This window comes from Salvelinus sp. IW2-2015, linkage group LG2 (genome assembly GCF_002910315.2).
Source record: "Salvelinus sp. IW2-2015 linkage group LG2, ASM291031v2, whole genome shotgun sequence".
Classification (NCBI taxonomy): domain Eukaryota; kingdom Metazoa; phylum Chordata; class Actinopteri; order Salmoniformes; family Salmonidae; genus Salvelinus; species Salvelinus sp. IW2-2015.
Window position 1 is genome coordinate 17,814,862 of NC_036839.1, and position 9,283 is coordinate 17,824,144.

The following is a 9,283-nucleotide window of genomic DNA, read 5'->3' on the forward strand; positions in this document are numbered from 1 at the left end:
GACACGGCAAGGACATCAGGGTTGGCAGAGTGTGCTAAAGCAGTGAGTAAAACAAACTTAGGGAGGAGGCTTCTGAAGTTGACATGCATGAAACCAAGGCTTTTTCGATCACAGAAGTCAACAAATGAGGGTGCCTGGGGACATGCAGGGCCTGGGTTTACCCTCACATCACCCGAGGAACAGAGGAGGAGTAGGATGAGGGTGCATCTAAAGGCTATCAAAACTGGTCGCCTAGAGCGTTGGGGAAAAAGAATAAAAGGAGCAGATTTCTGGGCGTGGTAGAATAGATTCWGGGCATAATGTGCAGACAGGGGTATGGTTGGGTGCGGGTACAGCAGAGGTAAACCCAGGCACCGGGTGATGATAAGAGAGATTGTATCTCTGGACATGCTGGTCTCAATGGGTGAGGTCACCGCATGTGTGGGAGGTGGGACAAAGGAGGTGTCAGAGGTATGAAGAGTGGAACTAGGGGCTCCATTGTCAACTAAAACAATGATAACTAACCTGAACAACAGTATACAAGGCATATTGACATTCGAGAGAGACATACAGCGAGGCATAAAGTAATATAGCAGGTATTGTTTGGTTAGAGCTGGCTAAGACAACAGGTGAGACAACAGCAGCTAATCAGCTAACAGCAGGTAAAATGGCGATGACTACGCAGAGAGGTGTCTGATTAACTACACCCAGAGCCTGAGTTCGCGGCTGGGGCCGACAGATAAAAAAATAAACAGAATGGAGTACCGTGATTAATGGACAGTCCAGCAGGCATCAGCTATGTAGCCAAGTGATCATAGTGTCCAGGGGGCAGCAGTAGATGGAACAGGGAAGCCGCGGAGTAGTCGCCACACGGCATTTAAAGTTAGTAGCCCGGGGCTAGTGGGAGCGTCTGCTCCGACGGAGGCCGGTTGAAGGCACAGAGGATGGAGTATTCCTCGGCAGACCAGTCGTGGTGGTGCGGCGGGGCGCCGTGTCGACAGAGGATCCAAGCCAGAAGGCGAAAGAGGTATTGTAGAATTTAGTTTGCTAGCCGGCAGATGCGCCTGGCTCACGGCTAACTGGTGCTAGCTTCGTTAGCCACTAGCCACTAGCTAGCTGTGAAGATCAGAAGTAGTGGTCCAGGGATTACGGCAGGAAACAGGAAACCGGCGTTGTAGTGGAGAGACAGTCCAATACTGGTAGATTGGCGAGTATTATCCAGGCTAAAAACAGGTTATTATCCAGGCGAAAAACAGGGCTGGTATCTGTGCAGAAGGTAAAAGCCGCTAGCATTGGCTAACAATGCCTAAATAGCTTGTAGCTAATTAGCTTGTTAGCTTCTGGTGGTTCTAGAATGTGTTCTAAAATCAAAAATAATAGCGATTCCGTCACATTGGGTGAGGCAGGTTACAGGAAGGTATAATGGAATTATACTGCTACGCCATCTTGGAATCTCCTTCTAGTCAAGATGAATGTCATTAACCATCTCATTTTTTTCGCATGACTTTTCACTCCCTCTTTCACCCTCCCTTTCTTCCTTTCCCTCCCTCTCTCCGTCTCAGGAGACTGCAGATGTCCTGATTCTTGGCTTGGCTGTATCATGGAAGACACTGGGTAAAGATTGACTTTAGGAATACATATACTGTACATACAGTACATCAGTCTACAGAACACATAATGTTCTCACAAGCGTTTGGCTTCGGCTTATTTAACACCAGATGGTACAATGGTGATTTGATAAGCTATTGTCAAATCCATCTACTACAATTAGCAGTTTTTTTTACCACAGGTAGTAACATTTCAATCAGATTGCAAAATTGCAGAAAAAATTGTCACATTTGATTTGGCACTTAATTTTGGAAAAAACACTATCATTGGCTTTGACCATTTTATCTCTCTCTCTCTCTTCTCTCTCTTGTGTGTGTGTGTGTGTGTGTGTGTGTGTGTGTGTGTGGTGTGTGTGTAGTGTGTGTGTGTTTGTGTGCGTGTTGTGTGTGTGTGTGTGTGGCTGTGTTTGTGTGTGTGTTGACAGATATTACCTGCCCAGAAAGTTCTCTCGCTTGCAGTGTTGATGAGTACATCCAGTTCTTGCTCCAGGGGGAGGGAGCTGCCTCTTCAACAGCCCAACAAGTGAGGCTGTGTGGAGGTGAAGGATGTGGGAGGCTGGCCTAGCCTGATGGTCTATGGGAGTGGAGTGTAAGCTGAAGGTCCCAGGAGTGCCAGTTATATATAGCCTAAATTAATTATCCCAATGTCCTCATTTCTCCATATTAGATATTTACATACAGCTCTGTGGCCCATCCCTTGATTATCTCCTCTCTTCCTCTTCTTTACGACCTTCTCTTTTTCCCTTCTCTTTTCTTCCTCCACTATCTACGTGTCTACTTGCCTTCTCCTCCGTCTGTTCTCCTCTCCCTCTATCCCTCCGTCTCTCTATCAGCTGTTGGACCCTCCTGAGTGGTGGGAACGGCTCTTCGTGGATGGAGCAGTGGGAGGAGTGGTGACTGTGGGTCTCAGCTGGTGAGGGTTCTTTAAGGAACTGTAACCCAATACATGATGAGGGACCAGAACCCTCCAGCATGGATGGGACTACTGCCACAGCCTATGGGCCTGGCTTAAAAGTAGGGCACTATAAAGGTACTAGGGTTTCCATTTGAGACAGACACTGTCATGGTGACACTAGAGGGTTAATGTTGGTATGAGGAACAGTCTCAGTGACTGTGTGTGTTTGTCTGTAGGAGTGTGCCCGTAGTGGAGGGGCGTGCTGTAAGAAGTGTACTCTGACCCACGATGCCATGTGCCAGTAGCGGACTGTGCTGCAGTGGGTGCAGGGTGAGTCCCTCTACTCCACTACCACACCGCCTCATTTCATATTACTCATCACACTAGCTAGTTCCACTCTATGGAGGCTAGTGCCTCTTCGGGATTAAACTCGTTCATTACCAAACATTTATTATACCATCCGATCTTGAGTATTACGGGGTCTGTTGGTGCTACTACGCGGCCCACCTCTCTTATTAACAGTAAGAGGTCATGTGGTGTGATATAGTCATGTGCGTCTGATGTTGTTCTTGTGTGTCAGTATGAGCTGAGAGGAGCGGTGTGCAGACAGGCTGTGAATGACTGTGCCATCCCAGAGAGCTGCACAGGAGACTCCAGCCAGGTACTGTACTTCGCACTACACGATCCAACCTGGTGCATGCTGGAGATGGAGTCTTTGGGAGCATGAGTTGGTCTGAAGTAAACCATACTGTATGTCATTTTCTCCTGTTGCAGTGCCCTCATAATGTGCACAAGCTGGATGGATAAATGTGTGACAGTAGTCAGTAAGGACACCTTTGTTTGAATGGGGTTTTGCTCTGCAGTCAGTGTGTTGTTAGAGAATGTGTGTCCTGCTGTTTATTTTTGTTTTCATCTTCCTGTCCTCCCTCCTCTCTCGTCTCTTCTCTCTCTCTTCTATCTCTCTCCCTCTCTCTCTCTCCATCCATCTCTTGCTCTCCTTCTCCTTCCCTCTCCTGCTCTCGCCTTTCTCTCTCTCTTCTCTCCTCCCTCTCTTCTCTCTCTCTCTCTTCCCTCACTCTCTCTCTCTTCTCTTTCTCTCTCTCTCTCTCTCTCTCTCTCTCGTCTCTCTTTCTCTCTCTCTTCTCCTCTCTCTCTTCTCTCTCTCTCTCTCCTCTCTCTCTCCTTTCTCTCTCTCTCTCTCTCTCGCTCTCTCTCTCTCTCTCTTCAGGGCCGTTGTTATAGTGTCGGTGCAGGACTCTCGATGGCCAGTGTAAGGGACTGTGGGCTACAGTAAGTACTTATGATTCATTGATTTTCTCAATGTCTTTCACACCCCTGAATTACTCACTTGCCAGTAGTAATGTCTTGGTACTGTTTCTATGCCATGCCCATGACAGTCCTATGCCATCTTGTGGACTGATATGGAACTTCATCTGAGTTCAGATGGCGGCAATTGGATCTAATGTTGTTGTGTCGTGTGTGTGCTGTCTCAGATTCAGCAGACCGCTTCTGCTATGAGAAGCTGAATGCAGAGCACAGAGAAGGGCAACTGTGGGCGGAGCCTGAGGGCCAGGGATGGCTGCAGTGCAACAAGCCGTGAGCCTCTATCACATCCTTTATCACATGACTATCACTCTCATTATTACACAATAGACATGACCAGAGTTTTATTTATTCTGATGTTTCTTTTTCTCCCCTCATCTCTTCCTCCCCCCCCCCTCCTCTTCTCTCTCTCTCTCTCTCTCTCTCTCTCTCTCTCTCTCTCTCTCTCTCTCTCTCTCTTCTCTCTACTCTCTCCTCTCTCTCTCTCTCTCTCTCTCCTCTCTCCTCTCTCTCCCCCCCCCTCCTTCTCGATCTCCAGCATCATTCTCCTCTCTTCTCATCTCTCTCCTCTCCGCCATTCTCCTCTCTCCCATTCTCTCCCATCTCTCTCTCCCCTCTCTTTCTCTCTCCCCTCTCTTTTTCTCTCCCATCTCTTTCTCTCTCCCCTTCTCTCTCTCTTTCTCTCTTTCTCCCTCTCTCTCTTTCTCGTTCTCTCTCAGGGATGTGCTGTGTGGTTTCCTGTTCTGTGCCAATATGACGGTGAAGCCAAAGTTTGGGGATCTGGAGGGGGAAGTGACCAGCCTTACAATATACCACCAGAACAAGTACCTGGACTGCCGGTGAGTTGTACCTTTCTACCCCTTTATTGTTTGTGTTTGGGAGGCTTTCATAGATTGAACAGAATAGATTAATTGATTAATTTATCCCTCGTCGCTTTTCCCCCTCCTCTCAACTCCTCCTCCTTCTCTCCCTCCTCCTCTCCCTCCTCCTCCTCCTCCTCTTCTCCCTTCCTCTCCTCCTCTTTTCTCCTCTCTTTTTTTGTCATCTCCTCTCTACTCTTCCTCCTCTCCCATCTGTGTGTCTGTGTGTCCAGAGGGGGCCATGTCCTGCTGGAGGATGGGTCAGACCTGGGCTACGTAGAGGATGGTACGCCATGCGGCCCCAACATGATGTGTCTGGAGCGCCGCTGTCTCCCCGTAGCCGCTTTCAACCTCAGCTCCTGCTCCGGCTCCACGCTGGGACGCACCTGCTCTGACCACGGGGTGAGGACACACACAGGGACCACCCCACCACACATGCCTGCATTTAAATAGAGGGATGTTTGCTTGTTGGGTTGGTGTTTTCAAAAGGGAACGTTCTCAACTTGACTACTGTGCCAGTTGATGTTCTCCGTTGTTTTAATCTGTCTGTTTCTCTCTCTCTCTCTCTCTCTCTCAGACATGCAGTAACGAGGTGAAGTGTATCTGTGACAGGGACTACACCGGGAAGGACTGCAGTGTCTTTGACCCCATCCCTGAACCCACGCCGCCTACCAACACGGAGAAGAAAGGTCCAAAGCTCCTCTGTCTGTCTGTGTGTGTGTCTCTCTCTCTCTGTCTGTTTGTCTGTCTGTTCTCCTCGTATCCCTCTCATTGTCTGTCTACCATCACTTTATCTCTTTGTGTACATATATGGAGTAAAGGGTATCTATAGGCTAGCTTTTCCGATAGCTATTGCCTTAGTCATGCTTTGGGTGAAAGAGCAGTGGAGTAAAGTCAGGGAAACTGACTGACTTTGTGTCTACATGTGTGACTGAGTTAGTGTGAGAATGTGTATGCTGAATGTGTACATGTGTGCATGTACTGTATGTGTGTGTCTGTGTGTTTGTGTGGGTGTTTCTATACGTTACAGACACCTGGCTTCTATCTTCAAGTGTCTTCCTTCCTATCTTACAGTCTGTATCTGATTCAGAGGGGATGGGTTAATGCGGAAGGCACATTTCGGTTGAATGCATTCAGTTGTGCAACTGACTAGGTATCCCCTTTCCATTGACACAGGGCTCATAGGGCTCTCATAGGCCCCAAAAAACCAAAGCCATCCTAAGCAAGAGGGTGTCCAGCTGAAAGAGCAAGAGAGGGGGATGAGAAAGAAGTAATAAAACACCCTCCTTTCTTAAACTGTCGCCTCCCTGATCTCCCCTCGCTCTCCCACGCGTTCCCCCTTCCTCCACCCCATGTCCTTTCTTATTCTCTCTTTCTCTTTCCTACTCTCTCTCTCTTTCTCTCACTCTCTCTCTCTCTCTCTCTCTCTCTCTCTCTCTCTGGATGTTGTTGATGTACAGTGTCGATGCTGTCCTCTGACGTGTGTTTTTGGTGGTGTTGTTYTGTTCCCCTCCGCACCCCTCCTCCCCCCTCCTTCCTCTGCACAGGTCCCAGTGGCACCAATATCATAATAGGGTCCATCGCAGGTGCTATTCTTCTGGCAGCTATAGTCCTAGGGGGGACAGGATGGGGATTTAAGTAAGAGTTCTGGCATGCCTCTGTGTACCTGTCTGCTTCTCCCCAAGGCCCCCACTCACACCCCTCCAAAAAAAAACGACTTCACCCACTTTGCAACTCATTGCCCCACCAACGGTGGGGACACATGGGTTGAGTTCCCCATCCAATTGCTTTGAAACATATGGATATATTTAGTATGAGTATCGGGCTGGTACCTCTGATACTTCACTTTGTAAGAGCTAGTAGAATTGAACCCTGACCTCCTCCATACATCTCTCCAGGGAGAGAAAGAGATGCCTCCCCTTCACACCTTCAGACTGGCTCCAACCCAGCTCTCCTGCCGGGGACAGGAGTGGACAGTTCCCCTGTAGTCTCCTATGAAGTTCCCAAACTGTTGTGGTTCTCTTTGAAGCCTCCTGTGTAGTGTTCATTCTTTGATGCCTCTCCTTAGTGCAGCTCTTCATTTGGAGTATCCTTAAAGTAGTGTCCGCTCAGTAATGCCCACTCAGTAGTGCCCTAACCAAAGTGCCCTTGCTGCAGTGGCTGTCTCTGGAGAGCCATAGCTGTGTGCATGCCTGGCCTGCTAATGCCTGTTCACTCCTTAGTCTCTGATCCAAAAGGATTATATCACTTCCCTGTCATCACTTGCATCAAGAATGATCAAATTTGTGTTACATTTCTTTGTCTGGTTCATCAAAATTAATTTGCTTGATCCATTTCTCCAAATAGTTCATATTTTGCTGGGAATAATGAGTAATCCTTTTGGGGACAGGGGTAACTGTGTGTGCATGTGTGCATGATCTGTGTCAATATTAATGTGGTCGGTTAAATATCTTCTACAATATCTTCTACAATATCTTCTTGTAGTAGTAAGCTTTACGCCCATTTGAACAAACAAGAACATTGTTAATTACTACTACGGCTGGGACGGTTATTAGTCAGCCAAATGACCGGGGTCACCGTTATAATCGTTTGAAAAGCGTTTTTTTTAAAGACGCACATTTTCTCCTCCGCTCCTGACTGCATGTGCTGCTGCAGGGAAGGGGGAGTTGCCTAGGCAACCATCGACTAGTTTGCTACAACACCTTGCTTGTAAAGTTTCATCACGTTGTTAAGAGTCCACGATACTGCGTAAACGGACTCTACCGCACGAATCCCCGGCCATCCCGTCTTCAGTCGGCTGTTCGTTCCACACACACACACACACACACACACACACACACACACACACACACACACACACAAAATAATATTGTTATGACGGTTATTTCATTTCATGATGGCCTTCATCCATTATCGTCAGTTTCACGATTATACGGTAATTGTGCCAGCCTTAATTACAACATAATTAACTTGAGTATGAAAAAAAGTGTCAAAAATCTGGACCTCTTGTAGTCTTGGAGTGAGCAGTGGAAGAACACTGTCTACTACACATCACTTTGAATAGGCTTTATACAGTGCCTTGCAAAACTCTTCATACCCCTTGAATTTCTTCAAATGTTATTGTGTTACAAAGTGGTTTTAAAATTGATTTGATTGTAATTTTTGGTCATCAATCTACTCAAAATACTCTAATGTCAAAGTGGAAGAATAATTTTTTTTTAAATATGATTTATAGAAATGTGATAAAATATAGTTCTTGCCTAAGTATTCAGCCCCTTTGTTTAGGCAAGCCTAAATGAGTTCAGGAGTAAACTGTGGCTTAACAAATTACATAAGTTACATGGACTCACTCTGTGTGAAATAATAGGGGTTGACATGATTTTTAAATGACTAACCCTTCCTCTGTCCCCCATATGTAAGGTCCCTCAGTCAAGTATTGTATGTCAAGCACAGATTCAACTACAAAGACCAGGGAGCCTTTCAAAAGCCTCATAAAGAAGGGCAGTGATTGGTAGATGGGTAAAAATAACAAATCAGACATTGAATCTTTAAGCATGGCTAAGTTAATAATTATGCTGTGGATGATGTATTAAACCACCCAAACACATCAAAGATACAGTCATCCCTTCTGAACTGAGCTGCAGGACAGGAATGAAACTGCTCAGGGATGTTACCATGAGGCCATTGGTGATTTTAAAACAGTTACAGAGTTCAATGGCAGTGATGGTAGAAAACTGAAGATGGGTCAACAACATTGTAGTGACTCCACAAAAATGAATTAAAGGACAGAATGAAAAGAAGAATACAAATATTCCAAAACAAGCATCTTGTATGCAACAAGGCACTAAAGTAATATTGCAATGAAACACGGCAAAGGAATGTACTTTTTTCAAGCATGGTGGTGGCTGCATCATGGTATGGATACTGGTGAGTTTTTCAGGAGAAAAATAAATGGGATGGAGCTAAGCACAGGCAAAATCCTAGAGGAAAACCTGATTCAGTCTGCTTTACACCAGAAGAGGATTTCACCTTTCAGCAGGACAATAACCTACAACACAAGGCCAAATCTACACTGGAGTTGATTACGAAGAAGACAGTGAATTTTCCTGAGTGGCCAGGAAATCTTGACAATTGCTGTCTAGCCATGATCCCCAACACCTTGACAGAGCTTGAAGAAATATGAAAATAATAAATGGGCTGATCTTTCACAATCCAGGTGTGCAAAGACTCACAGCTGTAATCGCTGCCAAAGGTGTTTCTAACATGTATTGCCTCAGGGAGCTGAATACTTACGCATCGACCATATTTTAGTTATTACATTTTCTATGAACCTTTTAAAATGTGAACTATTTTTTGCACCTTGACATTACGGAGTATTTTGTATAGATTGTTGACCCCAAAAAAAGACAGTTAAATCCATTTGAAGGGTTTATGAATACTTTTGCAAGGCACTGTACCATGATTTTGAAATGCCTTTGTCATCACTACACAGTATCTACTGTTGTTAAGCCTACTTTGTCTCCTACTGTCACTGATGTGTCTCCTCTCCTCCTGTCTCTTCTCCCAATGTGTTGCTCCTCCTCTTTCTGGTTGAAGGAATATCCGAAGAGGAAGGTATG

The 9,283-nt window shown here is 46.1% G+C and overlaps 1 pseudogene; it reads left to right on the plus strand.

Moving 5' to 3' along the window:
* The window catches only part of LOC111972831 (disintegrin and metalloproteinase domain-containing protein 11-like), a 32,377-nt pseudogene that overhangs the window by 19,557 nt on the left and 3,537 nt on the right, over positions 1-9,283 (plus strand).